The sequence below is a fragment of the Balaenoptera ricei genome, chromosome 14 (assembly GCF_028023285.1).
Source record: "Balaenoptera ricei isolate mBalRic1 chromosome 14, mBalRic1.hap2, whole genome shotgun sequence".
NCBI lineage: Eukaryota > Metazoa > Chordata > Mammalia > Artiodactyla > Balaenopteridae > Balaenoptera > Balaenoptera ricei.
The window spans coordinates 6239442-6262621 of record NC_082652.1 but is presented as its reverse complement, the minus strand read 5'-3'; the positions used below and the strand labels follow the sequence as shown (position 1 = coordinate 6262621).

Sequence of the window (23180 nt, the reverse complement as noted above, 5' to 3'; positions counted from 1 at the left end):
TAGTAAAGAGGAGTTGTGATGGGTTAACTGTGTCCCCCTCCCCAGATTCGTAGGTTGAAGTCCTAACCCCCAGCACCTCAGAATAGGACCTGATTTGGAAGTACGGTCTTTATAGATGCAATTAGTCAAGGTGAAGTTACACTGGAGTAGGGTGGTGCTAATCCAATATGACTGGTGTCCTTATAAACAGGGGAATTTGGGCACAGACATGCAAACAGGGAGATGGCCCTGTGAAGCCTGCAGTTATGTTGCCACAAGCCCAGGAACTACCAGAAGCCAGGACAGGAGCCTGGCACCTCCAGTGGGAGCAGGGCCCTGCCAACACCTTGATCCCGGACCTCTAGCCTCCAGAACTGTGAGACAATAAATTTCTGTTATTTAAACCACTTAGTTTGTCATTGTGGCAGCACTAGGAAACTAATACAGGAGTTATGATGTTGATGTTCAAAGGTGAATCATTAAAAAGGCATTTCTTGGGACTTCCCTAGTCACTCAGTGGTTAAAAATCCGCCTGCCAATGCAGGGAACACGGGTTCGAGCCCTGGTCCGGGAAGATCCCACATGCCGTGGAGCAACTAAGCCCATGCGCCACAACTACTGAGCCTGCGCTCTAGAGCCGCGAGCCACAACTACTGAGCCCGCGTGCCACAACTACTGAAGGCTGCACACCTAGAGCCTGTGCTCTGCAACAAGAGAAGCCACCGCAGTGAGAAGCCCGCGCACCGCAACAAAGTAGCCCCTGCTCGCCACAACTAGAGAAAGCCCGCATGCAGCAACGAAGACCCAATGCAGCCAAAAATAAATTAATAAATAAATTTTTTTTAAAAAAGGCATTTCTTTTTGGTTTCTTGGGATGCATTTTGTGTTGTTTTTCTAACAGACTTACTTTCCTTTTTTGTTTGTTTGTTTGTTGGGTAAATGTAGACAAACAATGAATCTGCATTTCTTCACAACGCACTACAACTGTATCGTTTCTTCCTTCTTCTTCCCAGGGAAGAAGGAACTTTCTTTTATTTTTAATTTTTTTATTGAAGTATAGTTGATTTACAATATTGTGTTAGTTTCAGGTATACAGAAAGTGATTCAGTTATGCAGATATATTTTTTCAGATTATTTTCCGTTATAGGTTATTGAATATAGGTCCCTGTGCTATACAGTTAATCCTTGTTTTTTTTTTTTTTTTTTTTTTAAATCGGTTCATCTGCTTTATTCCCCAATCTCTTTATTATTATTATTATTATTATTATTATTATTATTTATTTATTTTTTATTTAGCTGTGTTGGGTCTTCGTTTCGTGCGAGGGCTTTCTCTAGTTGCGGCAAGCGGGGGCCACTTTTCATCGTGGTGCGGGGGCCACTCTTCATCGCGGTGCGCGGGCCTCTCACTATCGCGGCCCCTCCCGTTGCGGGGCACAGGCTCCAGATGCGCAGGCTCAGCAGTTGTGGCTCACGGGCCCAGTTGCTCCGTGGCATGTGGGATCTTCCCAGACCAGGGCTCGAACCCGTGTCCCCTGCATTAGCAGGCAGATTCTCAACCACTGTGCCACCAGGGAAGCCCCAATCCTTGCTTTTATATATAGCAGTGTGTATCTGTTAATCCCAAACTCCTAATTTATGCTTCCTCCCTCCCTTTCCTGTTTGGTAACCATAAGTTTGTTTTCTATGTCTGTGAGTCTGTTTCTGTTTCGTAAATAGATTCATTTGTATTATTTTTTAGATTCCACGTATAAGTGCTATCATATGATATTTGTCTTTGTCTGACTCTAGATCCACCCATGTTGCTGCAAATGGCAACATTTCATTTTTTATGGCTGAATAATATTCCCTTGTGTATATATATACCGCATCTTCTTTATCCATTCATCTGTCAGTGGACACTTAGGTTGCTTCTCAACCCTGTTATCTTTCATTTGATTTTTGAAAAAATTGAAACTAGAGATGATCAAAAAGATTTCAAGATGAATATAACAAAAGCCACATGCCTGCCACTGGCTTAAGAAAGAAAACATCACCAAACAAACAGTTGAAATCCTGGTGTCTCACCAGAGTTAACAATTATCCTGAATTGGGTGTTAGTTAATCCTATGCATTTTTTAAAACATTTCTACATATGGATGAACATCTCCTTAAACACTATACATTGTATGTGTTTAAGCATATATATATATACATATTATTATATATATACATATATAATATGTATGTATATGTGCTTATATATATATAGTACTGTATCTATTCTTCCATGACTTGTATCTTTGACTCAGTATTGTCTTTGTAAGTTCATCCACGTTGATACATGTTATGTTAGTTCATTCATTTTCACTAAGTACAATATCCCCTTGTTTGAACGTAGTATCATGTATTTATCCATCCTCCTGTTGGTGGATACTTAAGCTGTTTCCTGGTTTGGTTTACTGTGGTTTGGTTTGTTTTCCTATCACGAACAAAGCTGCTAGGAATACTCTTATCCGTGTCTCCTAGTTTCTCTAGGGCAGTTTTTTTTTCAAAGTGAGGGTGGTGCCCATTAATGAGGATTGAAATCAATTTAGTGAGCCGAAGTCTGCTGTGCCATGAAAAAAGGGGACAAAGTATTAGAGTGCATTAGAGGAAACAAAGTATTAGAGTGCATCACACATAGTAAGACTAAGCATGGATTCATGAAACTTTTATATCAGAAATGTGTGTGTATGTGAGTGTGTGTGTATGTGTGTGTGTGTGTGTGTGTGTGTACGCTGCCTGGTTTGAGATATAGAGTTCCTAAATGTGAGTCATGATGAAAAGTTTGAGAAAAACTGCTGTCTTAGTTCAGGCTTCTATAACCAAATCGACTGATTTTACAGCTGGTGACACTGAGTCTTCTTAGTAACATACCTGAAGTCTTAAAGCTAATAGACTACAGAGCAGAGATTGTGAAGCTGAAGGGTTTGTCCTCAGAACCACATTTTTTTTTTTTTTTCACGTTCTTTTATTTATTTATTTATTTATTTATTTATGACTGTGTTGAGTCTTCGTTTCTGTGCGAGGGCTTTCTCTAGTTGCGGCAAGTGGGGACCACTCTTCATCGCGGTGCGCGGGCCTCTCACCATTGCGGCCTCTCTTGATGCGGAGCACAGGCTCCAGACGCGCAGGCTCAGTAATTGTGGCTCACGGGCCCAGTTGCTCCGTGGCATGTGGGATCTTCCCAGACCAGGGCTCGAACCCGTGTCCCCTGCATTGGCAGGCAGATTCTCAACCACTGCGCCACCAGGGAAGCCCCCAGAACCACATTTTGACCATCAAGACATAGTGCTTCATGGGGTTGCTTCCTACTTTATAGGGTTGAGGTGTTTGGTTTTTTTTAACATGACCAAGGAAAACAATGAGGCAAATGTGGGTTAGGTATGTAGTTTGGACAGGGATAAAGAAAGTGTTCATGAACAGATGAATGGATAAAGAAGATGTGGTATATATATATACAGTGGAATACTACTCAGCCATAAAAAAGAATGAAATAATGCCATTTGCAGCAACATGGGTGGACCTAGAGATGATCATACTAAGTGAAGTAAGTCAGACAGAGAAAGACAAATACCACATGATAGCACTTATATGTGGAACCTAAAACCTGACACAAGTGAATTTATTTATGAAACAGGAACAGACCCACAGGCATAGAAAACAAATTTATGGTTACCAAAGGGGAAAGGGGGTGGGAGAGGGATAAATTAGGAGTTTGGAATTAGCAGATGCAAACAACTGTATATAGAAGAGATAAAAACAGGGACCTGTGTATAGCACAGGGAACTATATTCAGGATCTTGTAATAACCTATAAGGAAAAGAAAAAAAAGAAAAGATAACAGGATTGAGAATCTGATGTCCATTTCTTTTCCGGCTGCCGAGTTGCCATTTTGCCTGCAGTTTGAGTAGTTTCTGCTGCATTCCAACGCTTATTAACTAAGAATTTGCTCCAACCCTTTATAAAATCTTAAGTTACAAACGCTGCGTGGAAGACCCAGCGAGTGTGGCAGCTCCACCGTGTTCAGTTCACTGTCTATGTTAAAATGCAGTAATTTATAAGGGAAAATCTGCAGCACGCCCCTTGGCCCTGGGCCCATAACTAAGAAAGACTGCTCAGAAACATGCAGTCTTTAGTGCTTTTAATGGCCTAAAGAATGAAGAGAAGGAGAGGGGGCTGGGGGAGGGACCTCAACTTAAATTTACTATGACTCTGCCCCCACCCCTTTTCCCTCCAAGAAATTCTTTCCAGTTCTCTTGTAAAAGGCTTCATGGTGAACCAATGAATAGAGATCCCCGAGCAGGCTGGCCTTTATAAACAACACCACTAGGTACTGTGCAGTAAGTTACTGACTGAGCAGCTAAAGCACCTGAGAAAGGGAACAGGGAGGAAAGTGTGGCTATAATTGGGTCTCCTTGGAGAGCAAATTAAGGCAGGAGGCATCACGTGATGCACTGACCCAGCTTGGGAGGATTCTGGAATGTTTCCAAGAACAGAAATAAGGCCCCACAAGTGTGGAAAACTAGGGGGTTAGAGAGTGGATGTAGGCAGGAATGATCTCGCTTTTAACCGGCCCTGTCTCTGCTCCCATCTTTCGCTGGCTTCTTTGTGGTCGGCCAGAGCGACCCACAGGAACGCCACAATTTCCCTAGGATATTGCTTGGTCTCTTTAGCACACATCTCTGAATGCTGGCCCTCCATCCTGCCTCTGTTGCCCAATCTGGGAGAAAGCAAAGTCAACCCTCATCCTACTGGAAATCTGCCTCTGCGGTCCTGTCTTCCCAGGCGGGTGATACGAGGAACCTCGACTCTCGGAGGCCCCGTCCTCGCAGGCACAGACCCTGAGACCCTGGGTTCTCGCCCCCGGTGACCTATCTCAGGCAAAATATTGATTGTGCTGGAACTGTCACATCAGCTCTGGGACAAAAGCTTTGCCTCCATAACGGGTTGAACTGGGGCCACGACCTCCATCGAGGTAAGAGGCAGGAGAGGTTGGGGTCCCTAGAGAGGAAGGTGAGGTGGACACACAGAGCACGGAAATGGCTAGGAAAGGAGATTTGAGACAGAATGCCCCGCCCTGGCAGGATGACCTTGGCCAAGTATAACCTTGGGCGTTTACGGTACGCCATGCCTCCGTTCCCCTCCTCTGTACGTTGGGACAATAATAGTACCCGTCTCAGGGGCCGAAGAGGATTAAGTGAGATCTCGGACTTGAAGCCCTGAGCAGAGCACTGGGGTGTAAACAGGTGCTCAGTAAACACCAGCTTCATTATCGTTGGAAGAGAACAGAGGGGCCCCGGTGGCTGGGGAGAGGCTGGGCAGCACCAGGGCCAGCAGGGAGTGGGCCCCTCACACTTGAGTCTGCGCCCTGAGGCGGGAGTGGGGCATGCCGTTTTTCTCTGCATCCTCTTTCCCCTTCGACACAGACCAGCGTCTGACACACACTCAAGCTGCATCGCTTTGGGCTCATTCCAGAGCTTACCTCCCAGGAGAATCCAACTCCCTGAGCACCGGCATAAAGAAAAAGGTCTAGGTCTTTCTTTCTGCACATCCTTCATCTCGAGAGCGGACGCACTAATGTTTCCTCCGCTTAGCAGCCCAGGTTGCCCTCTAATCCTCCATATTCGTTCCTGATGGGCTGTGTTTGGGTGGACGTGAGAGTCAAAGAATCCAGCTATCAAATTGCTGAAGTACTGAGTGGGGCTGGGAGGCAGGGGAAGGAGGTAGGTGGGGCAAAAGTCAAAGGTGCTACCATTTCTCAGCCACTAGAGCGATTAATGTTAAAAAGATGTGAGCAGCTGGAACGCCTGTGCTCAGCTGGTCGGGATGCAGTCCCGCTGGTAGGTGTTCACCCAAGAGAAATGGAAACACATCCACACAAAGGCTTACACCTTTACGCCTAATAGCGCCACACTGGAAACAACCCAAATGTCCACAAGTCGGGACCCACTTAAACTAAAAAAGTATTCATTGATAATCTGAAATTCAAATTGAACCGGGCGTCCTGTATTATCTGGCAACCTTCCTTCAGAGGCACCCACGGGACCGCTGCCAGGAGGTGGTATTGGGGGTGAGGGGAGGACCCACAGCAACACATTAACCATGATGTAGAGTTAATATTTGTTGGGCATTTAGTCTGTACAGTTTGTTCTCTTGGTTAAGAACAGGGGCTGCTTAGCTTGGAATCCCAGCTCTGCAGCTTTCAAGCTGTGTGACCTTTTGGTGCCTCTGTCTCCTCATCTGTGAAATGGGTGTAACCTCAGCCTCATAGGATTGTTTTGAGGTTTAAATGAATTGATACAGGTCGAGCACTTGGAATCATGCTTTACATGTAAAAAGTGCTCAAAAAGTTCAGCTACTGTTATGGTTGTTGTCAGTTTCTTGTTAGCCTAAGAAAACCGGTATCAATAAAAGTTGCTTGAAGTCATCTCCTTAAGCCAGGAACCAAATTTAATAGAGAAGAGTGGAGGAGGGGGATTTTTGCCTGGGACTTTATGTTGAAAAATGAAACAAGGTGATAAACGTTTACCAGATGATGATTGTACTAATGCACTAAGACTTAAAAATAACAAAGGATAACTCAACAGGGGTTTGGAAGGGGGTGTGATTTTTCTGGCAAAATCACGTGGGTGCAGAATAAAATGTCCTTCCCTTCAGCAGCCTCCTAGCTGGTCCCCCTCCCCCGCCTGCTACCTCTCCTCTCCTGGAAGTGTGCATCGCCACTGCAGCCCCAGTGCCTTGTAAAACACAAATCACTTGTGTCCTTCTCCTCCTCAGAGGCATTTGGAGCCACTGGCCTACAGGAAAAAAATCCAACCTCTAGCATAACTCACAGGACCACAGTCTTGACGAGAAGAGATAAAAAGCAAGACAACAAACCAAAATGACAAAAAGTGATCTGGGTAAGAGAAGGGGATGTTTTAAGAAAAGGGAAACTACAATGACTATTTAAAACAGTGTCTTGGCGGGACTTCCCTGGCGGTCCAGTGGTTAGGACTCAGTGCTTTCACTGCCGTGGCCTGGGTTCAATCCCTGGTCGGGGAACTAAGATCCCACAAGTTGCACGATGTGGCCAAAAATAGAAAAAAATTTAAATAAAAACCAGTGTTTTGGAGAAATCAAAGGAGAGACAGCATCTGAGACAGAGAATGAACAAGGGTTTGCCCAGATTGCAGAAGGAAGAGATAAACAGATAAGAGGATGTCGGTAGAGATGGATGACAGTATCTAAGTAACTGGCAAAAGTACGGCCGCCAACAAAATCAGATATGTCGGTCAAAACTGGTCTTTGAAAGAAAATCTCATGATGTTTGAAAATAGAAATAATATTCTAAAATCACAGTTTACATACAGACAAAAACTGGGAACTTGTAGCAGAAAGTGGAAACTAGTTTAATGTTCTTTGTCTCGTTTTACACAGAGACCGTTTCATTCCTGATCTTGATAATTACAGAGAGACTTGAATCCTCTTTATTTAAAGGCTTACATTAGTGTAACCAAAACCGTTTGACATCTTTCACATCACTAGAGGGAAAAAGAAGACAGTAGTATCCGTAGATAAAGGGTATTAAAGAGTAGAAATTGCAAAGATGACTGAAACAGAACCTAGAACAAGAGGAGAGAAGAGAGGTAGTGTGTATTCATTGTAAAAATAAATACAAGTTGGTTCAGCCACACAAAGACAGACTCTAATGCTGATTCAAAAAACAAAATCCAACTGCACGCTATATAAAAGGGACATGCCTCAACAAAGTGACACGGTGAGGTTAGAAATACAGCGGGACAAAAATGTGAGGGGACAAATGCGGAAGAGAGAACAGGATTGGGAGAGATGGAGGGACACAAAAACAAGTAAAGCAGACAAGGCACTGAATTCTTCAGAGGATGGAGACTTTTCAAGGGCAAAGCCTCAGGTCGGTCCCTCCATATTGATAAAATCTCTTAGCACCAAATAACCCAGCTTTGGGTCACACTGCAGAGAAGATAAAGCTGAAACCAGCCTGAAATTTGATCTCCATCCTTTCCTTTCCCTCGCCCTCCCCAACCACCACCCCCCCACACACAATTCCCTGGTCCTCCGTTCTGACAGTGAGCTAAATATTTTTCAAGAGTCTTTTACTCAGAGACCTCCCTTTCTCTCTCTCCAAGGAGCTGATATTCAGAAATCATTCCAGGCATTTGGAATTCAGAATATAAACATCTCCGAGGCAGCCCCAGGCCCCAAACTCCCCAACACGCCTTGTTTTCTCCCTGACACCTGTCTTCATGGTTCACTCCTGTTTTCCCCAAGCTGTTGGCTCTCGTCCTGTCCCAGGCATGTCATGCTTATTCATGAAGAGGCAGCTTTCTCTGGGGATCAGAAATAAATTCATCCTTGTGTGCATTGTAGGAAACCAGCCAACACACCATTTGGGGATTCGAGAACGCTGAAGTGTTCAGCGGTACAGCCTTCCTTTCACAACAGCCAAAAAGTGGAAACAACCCACATGTCCATTGACGGATGGATGGATAAACAAAATGTGGTCCATGCATGCAATGGAATATGATTCAGCCATAAAAAGGGCTGAAGCCCTGACACGTGCTACAATATGGATGAACCTTGAAAACATCATGTCCTGTGAAAGAAGCCAGACCCAAAAGGACAAAAACTGTATGATTCTGTTTACATGAAATACCCCAAATATGTAAATTCATAGAGACAGAAAGTAGATTAGAGGTTGCCAAGGGCTTGGGGAAGGGAAAATGGGGAGTTATTGCTCAATGGGGACAGAGTTTCTGTTTGGGATGTTGACAAAAAGAAATAGATGGTGGTGATGGTTACACAACATGTGGATGTGTGAATGCCATTGAACTGCACACCTAAAAAGGATTTACAAGGTAAATTTTATGTCATGTGTATTTTATTACAATTTTTTTAAATGGGAAGAAAAGTGGCCTTTCTGCTCTTGGTGTATGGAACTCCCCGCTCCACGCTGGGGACGGCCCTCAAGGAAGCTGGGTGAACAGTGTGTAGTTGTGACGGACATGCTATCGGCGCTCCACCCCCCACCCCCTGCCCCAGGCACCCCTTTGATGGGCATCTGCATGGGAAGGACCCCTTCCCCCTTCCTGCCTCCCTCCTTCCCTCTCTCCTTTCTTACTTCTGTCCCTCCCCTTCTAATGTTTTTTTCCCCAATATTCAGTTGACAAAATGTAAAATCCACCCAAGTAGCGCCCGTTCTCACACACAAAGTGATGCTTTATGGAGCCCTCCGTGTGTGGCTGCTGTTCACTGGGCACAGTGAACACATTTAACCCCCCAGCAGCCCTCACGGTAGGTACTGTCATTGCTCCCATTTCACAGATGAGAACACTGAGGCTCAGAGCCAGCCAGTAAGTGGAGGCGCTGGCTCGTGAACCTTGCTGTCAGGCTGCTGTGTCTTCTCCTGGTCCCTGTCTCTTTCTGGTCCCTGCATTAGTGGATAGATTCACCACAGACCTGTGGAGACCAAGTGAGAGCACGCTGTTCATGGCGTGCTTTTCCCACTAGGCTCTGAACAGAGGCAGCCTTTTCTGATCTCCCTTCACTTCATTTCCTCCCGGGAATGTCTGCAGGCACTGAAGGAGAGCAGAACCCCTTTCCTCCACCCCTCGAGTGTAAACATTTCAGCACCACGCCGCCAGAGGAGAAAAAAAAATCCCCATCTCCCGTTAAAAAACCAGAAAACCAGGCCGTGGAGAATCAAAGGGAGCTTTGTACCGGGAGCCACCGTGGAGAGGGGAGATGGGGGCCCTTCCAGGGCCAAGCCTCACCCCACCCCCGCCCCCGTAAGACTGGAATCACAGCCTGATGGCTCAGGAGAACAGGCAGGACCAAAGCCGGGAACAACTGTGGATCCAGCTCTGAGCACTGAGATGGGTCTTTCCTCACAGGCAGGGCTGAGGTTGCCAGCTGGGGCAGAGGGCTTGGGTTCTGCTACAAGGGGTCGAACTTGCTTAATTGGGGCCCCCAGAACAGTGAGTCTCCCCTTAATTCTGTGGTGGCAGCTCCCCTCACCCCACCCCATCCCCTGCCTGCTTCTTTATCTCAGGTGGCTTGAAAACAAAATAATTTTCATTTGAAGAAATAGAGGCCTGTGAAACTTTTGTGGTGGAGGGAAAGTGGGCACATTTAGTCAAACCTGTAGGAAGGGGCTTGGGGGCTTTCAAGAGGTTGGAAATCGCCATTGACTCTTCTGTCCCCCTAACCACACACTTCATGGGGGTCTCTTCACAGTATAGACAGAGAAGGGTGTGGTGGGCTGGGTTCTGGGTAATTCTGTAGGCGCTGTGCTCACGACTCTGGGAATTTAACACCAGGCACATAAGGCGCTCTCATTATGAACGTTCCCTGAAGATTCGAATGAAGTAGGGGACACAGGACACCACCAAGTCACGCTCAGCTCCCAGGGGACTGATCGCAAGCTAGCATCGTGCTTCAAAGGTGACCGTACACGCCGTGTATTGAGTGCCAGCGAAGTGCCAGGCACTTACAATTATTAGAAGTCGATTCATCCCCACCACAGACCAAGGAGGCAGGCACTGTGAGCACCCGTTTTACAGATGAGGAAACTGAGGCACAGAAAGGTTAAGTAACTTGCCCAAGAACACATAGATAGTAAACCGTAGATATGAGATTCAAAACCAGGCAGTCTGGGAGCCCGTGCACGAAAATCCTGCATTACACGTGCGCCCAAAATATTGATGCTTTCAGACAGAGGAAAGCATGGGGAAGCACACCCCCCTGGGCAGACAGACAGACATGCAAGCGCACACACTAATTAAAGATTCCTTCATTGGACAACCTGCATGGCAGGAGCCCAGAGATTCTGCTGTTGCTGTTTGTTTTTTCATTTTATTATGACTTTTAATTTTAGCATAGGTTAAGACTCACAAAAGTTGCTAAAAAAAGAAAAAAAGTACAGAGTCCTGCCTGCTCTCCCGAGTGCCACGTACCCTTCACCCAGCTTCCCCCAGTGCTGACCTCTGACACCCAGAGCACGTGTCAGTGTAGGGAATCCACACAAGTAAGATGCTGTGAACTCTGGCATAGACCTTACTCGGATTTTAGTTTTTAGAGGAGTGAAAACATAGTAAAATAGCTCAGCCTTTTGGTTTGAACTGAGGAGGCTGGACTCACCGAGGGTCGCAATCTGAAAGGATTTTAAGATTTAGCATCTCTACAGGTGTCATTTCACAGAGCACCCCGCTGCGGGCTCAGGGCTGGGAAAACAGGCTAAATCTGCCCTTCCCTGGTCCAGGGACTCAAATCCTAGGCTGGAAGGGGAGAGGGTGCCAAGGGCCTCAGGGCAGCAGGGAGGAGACCCCGCTCAGGATTCGAACCCGCTTCCTGCCCACAGTCTGTTCAGGGCATCCCCACAGCAGTGGAATAAGAGCCTGAGGGGAGAGCGAGGGCCAGGAGGTGGCAGCTGGGTGTGGGGCAATCCCACGAGGCCCAGAGCTTCACCTGCTGCCTCCAAACCCTGGCACGGAACTGCGAGCAAACGATCAGTCTAGGGGGAAGGAGGCGCGCCCTGGGGGCACAGCTTCAGCCTGAGCCGTTTCCTCCGGATTAAATCTCGAAAAGAGCTTTTTCAAAGGTGAAGCGTGGGCTTCCATGGTGGCGCAGTGGTTGAGAATCTGCCTGCTAATGCAGGGCACACGGGTTCGAGCCCTGGTCTGGGAAGATCCCACGTGCCGCGGAGCAACTAGGCCCGTGCACCACAATTATTGAGCCTGCGCGTCTGGAGCCTGTGCTCCGCAACAAGAGAGGCCGTGATAGTGAGAGGCCTGCGCACCGCGATGAAGAGTGGCCCCCACTTGCCACAACTAGAGAAAGCCCTCGCACAGAAACGAAGACCCAACACAGCCTAAAATAAATAAATAAACAAATGTGGGGTTTAAAAAAAAAAAAAAAAAGGTGAAGCGTCATCTGCGTATAATGAAATGCACAGATGTGCGTTTGACACTCGTCTACACCTGGATCACTAACATCCCAATCAAGATCTAGAACATCCCGTCCCCCACCCCGCAGAGAGAGTCCAGCCTCTTCCGCTTAATCCCCCCAGAGGTAACCGCTAGGCTGACCTCCATCACCTAAGCCTGGTCTCATCCGCCCTAGAATTTCCCATGAATGGAATCATGTGGTGTTTTTGCATCTGGCTTCTCTCCCTGTGCCTCGTGAATCGGACACTCATCCGCGCCGTGTGCCTCCAGTTCGTCGGATCACTGGCTAAGGCCTTCATTGTATGAACGCACCGCCGGTGGTTTATCCATCCACCTGCTGATGGATATTTGGGTTGTTTCCAGATTCAGGCTGTTACAAATAAAGCTGCTGTAAACATTCACACACAGAGCTTCGCGTGAACACCCACGTTCCGTTCTCTCGGGGCATTACCTGGGAGTGGAGGTCCGGGGCTCGGGGTGGGAGTGTGTTGAACTTTGATGGAGAGCACTTTGGAGGGAGCTGCTCTTAGGATCCCTGCCGCTGTTCTGAGCCATCCCATTCGTGGTCGCTTGTCACAGCAGCCCCAGGAAAACGAATACAGCCAACCTTTCCAAGGAAAACCGAGGCCCAGGACAGGACGTGACTGGCACGGGGTGTTCCTCTTGCAGCCGGAGCGAGGACAAGTCCGCGTTTCAGCCCTTCACGCAGACCTGGGGGAAATGCAGACCCGCCCTGGGCCTCGCGGAGGGTGTCTTGGCGATCGGCCAGCCGCTTTCCCTCCCAGCTCAGCTACAAGCTTCTATCAGGCGCTACTCTGTGCTCCATCTGAGCAGCTGAGCCCTCGGGAGGGCTGGGGAACATTGATTCAGGCATCAACAAACCTTTTGGAGCAACTCTCTGAGCCTCCGGTGATGCAGAGATGAATAAACTACTGTTTTGTCCCGTAGAGCCGGTAGCCTGATGGGCAAAACAGTCGTAAAGAGACAACGAGAGTTAGGATACTGAGTTCTAAGCACCGTAAGGAGGGTGGGTCCTCACTGAGGTCGGGGAGACAGGGGCCATAGAGGTGACAGTGGGGGAGGGAAGTGTTCTTTGGGCTGAACCTTAAAAGACCAGCACCGATTACCCAGGTGGGTGTTGGGGGGAAGGGACTGCCAAGATGGGGAAGAGCCCGTGCAAAGGCCCAGAGGCTTGCCCAGGGGACCGTGAGAGGAAATAACAAGCAATGGGTCAGCGGAGGCCAGATCACGCAAGGCCTCACCTGTCATGCCGTGGAGGTGAGACACTGAAAGCCACGGGGGAACTTTGAAGACTTTAAGGAGGAAGCTGACATGCATAGATTTGCTCTCTAAAAAAAGATAATCACTACAACACAAAACAAAACACCGGGATGACAGAGTAGAGGGTGGCAGTATAGGGTAGTGGTTAGAGCGTAGGCCTGGGAAACAGCCTGGGTTCACATCCTGGCTCTGCCCCTTGTTATGTGGTCTTGGGCGAGTTTACTCTCTGTGCCTAAGTTTCCTTCCCTATAAAATGGGGATAAAATTAGTCTCTATGTTATAAGGTTAGGAGGAGGCTTAGAAGAGTTAAAACAGGGAAGGTTTACCTGGCACACGGTAAGAGGTGAATAAACGGGAACTATTTAGGGAGGGGAATCAGGGTCGTCATCCAGGTGAGGTGTGAGGGCTGGAGCTAAAGCAGAGGGTGGGTGTGCAGAGGAGGGGGCCTGGACCTGGTCTGGTGATGCCACTGACCTAGGAGGCCAAGGGGAGAGACAGGAGCGGGGTCTCTGACAACCCCTAGGTCTCCCTGTTGGCCACACTGCCTCCCCCGCCTGATCCCAGAAAGTCTGTACGGAGCTCCACACTTCCACGTGGGCCAGATTCTGTAAAACCTTGGGCAGCCATTTATTGAAAAACGAAGAACCAAAAAAAAAAATAAAGAAGTCATCAGAATCACCCACTCCCTGTACTCAGGAGTGAGCAGACCCCGCCTCCAGTGACCAGGAGCCCAGCGGTGATCCAGGCCCCTCCAGCCTGTTCGCTCTGCAGAATCCTGACACATCCCAGCCCAGTGTCGGCTGCCTCAGCGTGGGCCTCACGTGGGCAAACGGACGGGTTTGGAAGAGCGGGCTGGCCGGGTTGAAGGGATGTTCAGCCCTTCTTTCTCCCACGTGGGGACTGGGAAGGGGAGACAGTGCAGGGAAAGTGGGTTCCCACGTGGAGAAATAAAGATACAAAGATATGGCGATCATCTCCACCCTCCCCCTGCCCCCAACCACATCCCATCCTCCAGGAGTTCCTGGACCAGGCTTCTGGGAACCAAACAGAGTAAGCACAGCCTACATATTGATTACATCACAGAGAAACAGAGGTAATTCCTTCTGTGTGGAATCTAGGAAGCACGAGGTCAGCTTTCTTGAAATCATGACCCATCATCTTTGTCACTGAGACCCTGGGTCAAATTTTGGAGGCGAATCGTGTTTCCGTGATGCTTGGGACTTTGCATTTCTTGGGGCTGGCGTGTGCACTGGGGCCGTGGTGAGTGGGGGCAGGAGAATGGCTGGAACTTGGCACGTCCTGAACCTGCTGGCAAGAAGAATCTTTGTTTTATCTGCTTCAACGAAGCCCTCGTGAAGAAAGTCCTTAAGCTCTTTCCAAACTGCCGTCTTAGCTCAGGACCCATATCTCTACCTCCTTTGTGTGACGTTTTCCCTATTAAGGGATTTCTAATGATTTTTCCCTTGTGAACATCTTCAGAGGGGCTCCCTATTTTATGCATTATGTTGGTGTATGTCTGTCGATGTTCCTTCCAATGGTTTGTCTGCTGTAGAGGGTGAGCTCAGATCTCCCTGGGTCATCAATAACAATATTAATAACGAGGGTAGCAAACATTTACTGAGCACGGACTTGGAGATGCTCCCAAGAGAACCTTCCCATCATCCCCACTGACACCCCCCCTCCCAAGCCACCCAAATAAATCTTAAGTATCAACAGTCTGCTTGTTGTGTGTGGTAGGATGAATAAAGGCCCCGCAAAGACAGCGACATCCTAATTCCCGGAAACGGATGAGCAAGAGGGCCGGGCGGCTGGCGCAGCTTTGAGCAGAGGCCAGAGCTGTAGCCTCAGTCAGAGCACGAGGGTGGGACCAGATTCTGCAGGGCCTTCTGGGCGTAGTAATGACTTTGGTATCACCTCTGAGCAGAGCAATGTAACCCTGGTGCTTCGCATAAGTCCAGGCCGCTGGCCATGCGGCAGATGTTTAAGCAGATAAATATATGTTTGGGCAAATAAGACATTGGCAAAATGAAAACTGTTCAAAGGCCAGTATGAGCAAAGGCGGCAGGAGATGGGAGGGGTTTCTTTCTTTTCCTGCTCCTCCTAAGGCCCCGTATTAGCCTCTTAGGACGGCTAAGTTACAACGAGGCAGCTTAAGACAAAATTTATTTTCTCACAGTTCCAAAAGCTAGAAGTCTGAAATCAAGGTAGTGGGTAGGGCCACTCCCTCTGGCCTCCAGGGAAGGATCTGTCCCAGGCCTCTCCCTCAGCTTCTGGTGGCACCGGCCATCCTTGGGCCCCTCGGCTGGTAGGCACATCACTCCGGTCTCTGCCCCCATCTGCACACGGCCTCCTCCTCTGTATGTCTGTCTTCTGACCTTCTCCTGAAGATGCCTGGCATTAGGGTTAGGCCCACCCCACTCCAGGGCGACCTCATCTTTGCTTGATCACATCTGCAAGACCCTATTTCCAAATAAGGTCACACTCACAGGCCCCTGGGGTTAGGACCTTTCTCTGGGGGGACACAGTTCAATCCACTACAGGGCTCTTCTTTGCCTATTATTTGTCTCCCTCTCTGTGCACGTGTATGTGCACGTGTGTGAGTGTGTATTAACTCATGGGGAATTCATCTCACCAGCTTGCGCTTCCAAGAACCTCAGCGTTTTGGTTTTTGTTTTGTTTTTGTTTTTTTGGCCATGCCTTGCGGCATGCAGGATCTTAGTTCCCCGACCAGGGATCAAACCTGTGCCCCCTGCAGTGGAAGTGCAGATTCCTAACCACTGGACCGCCAGGGACGTCCCCAGAACCTCAGTGTTTAACTGGGCTGCATTTCTCAGACGCCCCGGCCACAGGAGCTCACACTCATGGATGCCGTCCGGGCTGCCAGCCGCGTCACAGGACCTTTCCTTGGCATCTCCTCCCGTGGCCAGGAGTGCGCCGGGCCACCCGACCTCTCCCGGTCTGAGAGCCACGGCTCCGGATTTCTTTTTGCTCATTCCTTTCCCGGAAGACACCAAGCCCATACTTGCTGTCCTCAGGCAGGGCTCAGAGAGCGTCTCTCTGGTGCTGCAAAGAGCTCCTTTCCCCACCAGCTCCACAAAGGGAGGATTCAGAGCTGTGGAGGTAACCAGACAGGTGGAGCGTGTGATCGGGCTGTGGGCAGGAGGATGGCTCAGTTCACAGGGCGGATGGCAATGAGGTCAGATCTGCAGAATCCAGAGGAGCAGAGAACAGGGAGCCGGGATAGTGGTTCCCCAGGACCTCCGGGACACGGTCTCCCCCGGGAGGACAGGGACCCAGCCCACACCAGGGCTCCACACCATGGAATAAAATCATCAGAGCTTCAGGACTCACAACCGGGGGCCTCACAGCCGATGGGGAGGCCCAGGAATGCTGCGGTGAGTTCTGAGGGCACCCCCTTCCTTCTTCCCCAGAAGCTAGTGGAGATAAAAGGCTTAACCCCCCTCCTCAATTAATAAAGACCCTCTTTGATGATTATCTTGAAGGATCCAGACACTCCCTTTCACCATGACTGCTATAGACTGAATGTCTGTGTCCCCCCAATGCTCATAGGCTGGAACCCTAACCCCCAATGTGATGGTGTTAGGAGTGGGGTCTTTGGGGTGATTAGGTCATGAGCTCTTTGCTTTAGAACATCGTGGTGCTTTCCTGTTCTCACTCTGGGCTTTGGCGAATAGAAATGAGGTAGACGTGATAGTGAAGCAGTTCCTGGGCCAGACCTCAAGGGGTCTTGCAGGTTTCCACTTGCAGAACATGCCCAGGCTAGCCCACCAAGGTCAACTCCCCACCAAGGTCAATCCAGAGCAGCCAGTGGCCACCTGACCTCCAGACACGTGAGCAAGCCCAGCCAAGATCAGCCAAGTCACTCAGCTGGCCCCTCTCTGAGGTATTGTGGCTGATTGTTACGTGGCCCAATAATCCATCAGCAAATGACCCCGCAAGACAGCAAGATCCAAGACAGCCCGCCCCCTTCCCCATCACCTCATCCTCCATGGTATCAGAGATGGAAAAAAAGAATAATAAGAAGAAAGGGAGATAAAACAAATGAAGGGTTAATCAAGATGACATATTATATGACACCATTTACATTTTACCCAGCTGTTCTGTCTCTCTGCCTTGAGACAAAAAGATGAATCTTAGTTCATCTTTAGGCAAAAGTCGTCAGTGGTGATAAAAGTCCATGTGGAGGGTTCTCTGGGGATACTGACGGGGAGGAGGCTTGAGGGAGCCCTCTGGGTGACATCTACATCTGGACCTGGCCGGCGGTCACGGAGTGTACACATATGTAAAAATGCACAGAGCTGGACATTTGAGATGCGTGCTCCCTACAGGTGAAAACTGCACCCCAATAAAAATGAAGATGCAAAGAAGTGATGCGTTCTACACTCAGAGCCCATTGAAGAGCACACGTTAATAAATGCTTTAGTAAGGGAAGGAATTGAGGGGTGCCCGCTGCTTCCTGGGGTTGCCTGAGGGGTGAGCTCTGGGGCCTCTGAGCCTCCGGGCGCCCTTTCTGGCTCCCCTGAGCAAGTGTGTCCTCAATGTCCTCAGGTTTGTCCCAGGAGGAAAAATACCCTGTGAGTCAGCCCTGCCGACTCAGCAGAGGACTCTCCCCGCCACTGGTCACCTCATTTTACCCTTCCTCGACCACGGGCGGGGTGGGACAATGGCTCCTCTTGTATCTGCGCCCAGCAGGGGGGCCACACCCTCCGTGGACTTGGGGGTCCAGCCCAGCTTCTCCTGCCTGAGTTCAGAGACCCCACGGTAAGGGAGTCCCCCAGCCAAGCAAGTCACCTGCTGCCCAAGAGAATGTGCAAGTGTCCCGCCCGCCTCTGTCCTGCCTCTGTCACTTGGCCTCCATCACTGTAGTGCCCCAGAGCATCTGGTACCCCTACCCTCCAGTTAGGACTGCTGAGTGGAGTAATTGCCAGAACGGATGGTGCTGGAGAAGGCTTGTGCCACGGCGGGGGTTTGTGACCCCCTCTCCTGGAGCGCCCACGGCAGCCGGGGTCCCCACATGGCCTGCCTGTGTCCAGGTATCAGGGTCACGTGCTTTCCTTCAGCCCAGGTGGGACTGAGAGGCAGTGGCCATGTCGGGATACCCTCCTGTACCTCCAAACTCCAGCTGAGCCTCCCCCTTGGTGGTGGAAATCTTGGGGTTCACCCTAAGGCAGGTTGAAAAGAACCTTCTGGAAGGCATGCTCAGCATCCCCTCACCACCCAGCCTGGAGCCAGGCATGAAGAGTGATGGCAGTCAGAGCGGCAGCTGCTGTTGAGCTGACTTTGAACTTGAACTAGTTTTGAAATCCAGCTTGTAAATCTCCAGCTCAGCCTGGGGGACTCACTTTCAGGTCGGGGTGCAGAGTCTGCAGGAGAGGCCCGGGGTTCCCAGCACAATGCGGCATTGACAGGGCGGCGTCGGGAGTGCATGTGGGCCCGGGGACCTGGTGCTGTGGACGGTGCCAGAGGGAGGGCGCCGTACATCTGGAAAGTGTCAGGTTTAATGCACGAAGCCACGGGCCCAGGTCAGCTAAAAGTACATGTTTGCTTCCAGCCGCAGCTGTGCAAACTCCCGCCGCTTGGCTCTGCCGGGCTCATGTCAAGTTCCCTCAAAGACAGTGGTCCCTTTGTCAGGTTCCATCCCAATCCCCCTTGTCAAAGTCACTGGTCTGCCACGGGGCCCCGGCTGCAAACAGCTGTGGGGCAGCATCTGTCTGAGGCTGCATTCATTCCGCCTCGAGAAGGAAAATATCGTCATTTAGAGGTGCACGTCTGCAGCTCCTCCACCAAACATCACCCCTCCCCGCCCCCAGAAACCTCCGTGTCCCAGCTGACTTGCACCCAGCCCCAGCACAGAGCACATCCGACTCTACCCCTGGGGACTGGGTCCTTTGGTTCTTCATGGCTGTTGCTTGGGAGATCCTTTCCCTGTGGATGGCGTTTGGGAGGGTGATGGGAACGCTGTGTGTGTGTGTGTGTGTGTGTGTGTGTGTCCATGGACCACATTCATGCTTGAGAGGTGGGGATAGATTAGATGCCACCTGCAGACAGCCAGTGTCTTAGCCTGGGTTCAGTCCTAAAGCAGAGCTTCAGGCTTGCAAGAAGGTGGTTTGTTTGCACAGAACTGAGGGAGCAGGGCAGGAGGGATCCCGTCCTTATCAGCCGGAGCTCTGTCCTGTAGGACATTCTTATGAAATGCAGCCTCACAACTGTCCCCCGGGAGGATGGGAAGGGGCAGCGTCCCTGCATCAGCAGCTGTCCCCACTGGTGACCCCGTGGATCCGAATGCCCCACACTCTTGGGTTTCAAATGCGCAAGGGCCAGGCAGGCCCCGACACGTGTGAGAACCCCCAGGGAAGCATCCAGAGGTCTGAGCAGTGCCCTGAGGTCGGAGCAGCCCCACTGTACCTGCGCAGAGCTGGGCGGAGCCTGTGAGGTGATGTGATGGGTTGAGGTGATGGGAGGTGGCAGAGAAGAGGGGTGCAAAGCAACCAGCTTGGGTCACGGTGCCTGAGCCCGCCTGCCCTGCGTCATCATGGGATTCTACTCTTCCCACCGCTGTAGCCCATTGGGAACATTGCTATGAAGTGACCAAGTGCTTGGCCCTCTTCAGCCAAAGGGCATGGGGTGCTGGGGCTTCCTAACTTCAAACCTTCTCCCCAGGAGGACTGAAAAAGCTTACTCTCTTGGTGAAGAGAACCAGACACCAGTGGTTTCCCAACTGGCTTAGCCTGGAAGGAAATTGGCATTGCTCATGTTTAATCATTTTTCAGGTGGAGAGAACTTGGCACTGTCGACAGCCAGTGTCCTGGGGTTCTGTCTACTTGGTGGGGGGGGGCGGGGTTGATCAGTGGTGCCCCAAGCTCCATTCTTCCTCTAATTAACTCAAGTTACAGTTACCATTGACCCTTCTAGTGTATCCATGTGATGATGGCAATAATAATAATAATAATATCAGCTAACACTTATGTAGCACTTACAGAACGCTTCTGCACCAACCACCGTTCTAGGTACTTTTCACATACCAGCCCACTCAGTTCTAACAACAGCCCTATGTGGTAGATGCTATTATGATCCCCATCTTACAGACAAGGAGGCTCAGAGAGGCTAAGTAACTTGTCCAAGTAATGACTAGATGTGGAGTGGGTGGCAGAGGCAGAATTCAAACCCAGACTCCTTAGGTAGAGAAGGCATTTGTTAAAAATCAAAAAGCTATTATATAGGGCAGTTTTAGGGTTAGAGGAAATAGAGCAAAAGTACAGAGTGCGCCACCTACCCTGTCTTCTCCCCACAGCCTCCCTTGTTATTAACATCTTGCACTAGAGCAGTACCTTTGTGACAATCGATGACTCAATATTGGCCTCTTATTATTAACTAAAGCCCATTAAGATTCACTCTTTTTTGTTGTATGGTTCTACGGGTTTTAACAAATGTATAAGGTCGTGTACCCACCTTTACACTATTATACAGAACAGCTTCACTGCCCTAAAATTCCCCTGTGCCCCACCTATTCATCCCCTCCCCCCAACTCCTGGCAACCACAGATCCCTTTACTGTCTCCATAGTTTTGCCTTATTCAGAGTGTCATATAATTAGAATCATATCATAGATAGCCTTTTCAGATCAGCTTCTTTCACTTAGTAATACGCTTTTGGGTTCCTCCATGTCTTTTTTGTGGCCCGTTTCTTTTCGGTGCTGAATAATATTCCATTGTCTCATTCACGTCAACATTTTTATTAGTGATTTTTCACAAGACCTTCAAAGATGTGCTGATCACATTAAAAAATGATACGAAGCTGGGAAGAACAGTCTGATGAATGATGTAATGTTTTGGGCAAAGCATAATAAGATGACTTGTACAGAGATCAAACCACATCTTAAAAAAACAGAAGGACTGGAAATGGAAGATATGAATTTATAACAGCACTTGTGGAAAAGACAGAACTTAGTTGACCTTGAGCTCAGTATGAGTTGTTAAGTGCCAATATTCACTGAACACTCACAATGTACCAGACACTCCGTTAAGTATTAATACTTTACACAATTATCTCATTGTATTCTTCACAATGACCCTGGTTATTTCACGCCATGCTTTGCACAAGAGTTGCATTCATTGCATCGCGTATGGAAAAAAAAAAGCATATATATCCATTTTTCTGTAAAGAAACTCCCAGGAGGTAGGGTCCAGTCCTTCTGGAATGCAATAATGTTTTCTATCATTTTTTCTTCAATGTTTCTAACATAAGGATTCAATTTAATTCAACAAACCTTTATTGAGCATCTTCTATGTGCCCGACATTTTTCCAGGGGCTACGGATTGATTGGTGCACAAAACAGATAAAGTTCCTTCCTCCATGGCATTGCCGGCTAATAGCGTGAGAGACACAAAACAGTGAACCTCATAATTTTAGGTGGCGATACATTATATGGAGACCGCAATGCAAGGTGCCCGAATAGAGTGACTGGGGGAGGAGGGTGGGGCGATTAGGCAGAATAATCAGGGCAGGCATCCAGAGGAGGTGACATCTGAGCAGAGCCCTGAATGGTGAGAAGAATCCAGCTGTTGGTTCCAAGAAAAACATTTCCTCCCCCTCCACTTCCTCTTTGATTAGAAGCCTAGCCACAAAGGGTGACTATAGAGAAGCGACTTTTTTGAGTCCGGGCAAGAGGAGAGATTCTAAGGAGCTTCCAGATGTCCAGCTGGCTTCAAAGTAGAGTCTTCCCGGGGTCCTTGACCCTGGCAGGTGCCAGGAGTCTCACTGTGGGCAAACTCTAGCGAATGTACAGAAAGCAAATCTGAAACGAGGGTATTTTCTTGAACTTGGATTATTTTTGCAGCTCCTGAGTTTCTTTGTACGTTAAGGAACCCTGGGAAATTATTTGCTTAACAAGAGCGTTCGGTATTTTTCAAAGTCTGTTTTTTTAATAAGCTGCTTTCCCTTTGCCCTGGTTTTTCTTCTCTTTGTTTGGCTTTTGAGCAAAAACTCTCTACCCACTGTGATATTTTCCCCATGAATAGCTAAGTAGGCTGGAAAAACAGTAGTAGGAAATGCAGTGGATGGCCAGAATCAGGGTAAACAGCAGCCTGGGAACCTTCCAGAAGAACCAGGATCAGCATTCCAACCTCAGCTCATGTCAGCAAGTGGCTCCAAAGCCAAAGTGGCTTAAAGTTCCATGGAGGGGATCCCCCTTGCAAGATGCCGCTTCTCTAAGTCCCTCAGGTGGGGCGTGGCAATTGCAGAGGCCCGGCTTAGCACGTCCTGTAGGGCAAGGGTCCCCAACCCCTGGTACCGATCCGCGACCTGTTAGGAACCAGGCCGCACAGCTGGAGGTGAGCGGTGGGCTAGTGAGCGAAGCTTCATTGGCCGCTCCCCATCGCTCCCCATTTTTGCATTACCTGCTGAACCATCGCTCGCATTACTGCATGAACCATCCCCCCCATCGCTCGCATTACCGCCTGAACCATCACTTGCAACCCCGGTCCATGGAAGAATTGTCTTCCACGAAACCGGTCCCTGGTACCAAAAAGGTTGGGGACCACTGTTGTGGGGAACAAAGAAGGACACACACTTTGGAACCATCTGCTGGGTGAAGTTGGTGATAGAGCATCTTGTATCCTCAGTCACCTGAGGGACAGTGGCTGATCCAAATTCACCCAGAGATACTAAATCTCGCCTGCAAGACTGTGACTTGAATTTGAAAGTATTAACATAAGCCCTTGGAAATGGCAACTAAACCCTTGAACTTTTTTTTGCTATTTATTTATTTATAAATTTTTATTGGAGTACAGTTGATTTACAGTGTTGTGTTAGTTTCTGCTGTACAGCAAAGTCAATCAGTTATACATATATCCACTCTTTTTTAGATTCTTTTCCCATATAGACCATTACAGAGTATTGAGTAGAGTTCCCTGTGCTA

General features: G+C 48.9%; 1 protein-coding gene across 1 annotated transcript in view; it reads left to right on the top strand.

Moving 5' to 3' along the window:
* The window catches only part of RFLNA (refilin A), a 222653-nt gene that overhangs the window by 173014 nt on the left and 26459 nt on the right, over positions 1 to 23180 (top strand). The gene's annotated exons all lie outside the window — the stretch shown is intronic.